This window comes from Eutrema salsugineum, unplaced genomic scaffold (genome assembly GCF_000478725.1).
Source record: "Eutrema salsugineum unplaced genomic scaffold, Eutsalg1_0 scaffold_8, whole genome shotgun sequence".
NCBI lineage: Eukaryota > Viridiplantae > Streptophyta > Magnoliopsida > Brassicales > Brassicaceae > Eutrema > Eutrema salsugineum.
The window spans coordinates 9,322,084-9,323,071 of record NW_006256414.1 but is presented as its reverse complement, the minus strand read 5'-3'; positions in this window follow the sequence as shown (position 1 = coordinate 9,323,071).

Sequence of the window (988 nt, the reverse complement as noted above, 5' to 3'; positions counted from 1 at the left end):
TGTGGTTCGACCCCTGCAATACTACAACTGTGCATTTGTGCTCTTGCAGAATAGCTTAGGGATTAAACTTTGAGCAGATCAATCCTTGAACAGGAACATGACCATTCCCACCACATGAAACCGTCTACGCAGCACCAAAATCTCTTAATTTTCAGATTATATCTAAACTTGTAGGCTCTGGAGATGGAGCATCATAAATTTTTTTATTCTTCTTAAACAGTGTCATGCTCCTTCGATATGGATCATCAGGGGGTACAAACCGTCGATGGCATTCAAACCAAGAAGTTTTTTGACTGTGTCGCAATTGGAATGCATCAGTGTTTTCTTGACAGTACGGACATGCTAGCATACCATATGCCAGAAAATCACTTATCGTCCACATAAGAACCGCTCGCATTACAAAATTCTGTTGTAGAGAAACATCATACGCTGCAATGCCATATTTCCATAACAGCTTCAACTCATAAATTAGTGGCTGTAAGAAAATATCAAGAGATCTCTTGGGGTGCTCTGGTCCAGGATCGAGTATTGTAAGGAACAAAAACTCTCGTTTCATGCACAAACTAGGTGGTAAATTATAAGGTGTGACAATTACTGGCCACAAAGAATATTGCTGCCCATGCTTGCCGTCAGAAAATTCCCGACAAATTCCCGACTGAACTATATACGTTTTGAATTTCAACATTTTTATTAAATTCGTCGGAATTCTGTTGGGAATTTCCCGACGGTTTCCGACAAAACATTTAAAAACCGACAATTTCAATACTCCTTTGGAAAGCAGTCTGGGATTTCAACCGATTTCCATCTAACTTCATTTTGTCGGTATTTTTCAGTTTTTCATCGGAATTCCGTCGGGAATTCGCGATAGAATATATTCCGTCGGAAATTCCATTTGGAATCGTAGTGTTTTCTTGTAGTGATATAGTGTATCTAAAACTAAGAGCCTTTAGAGGAAATAAGAGGCATCAGAAGCTGAAAAGGTTTAAGT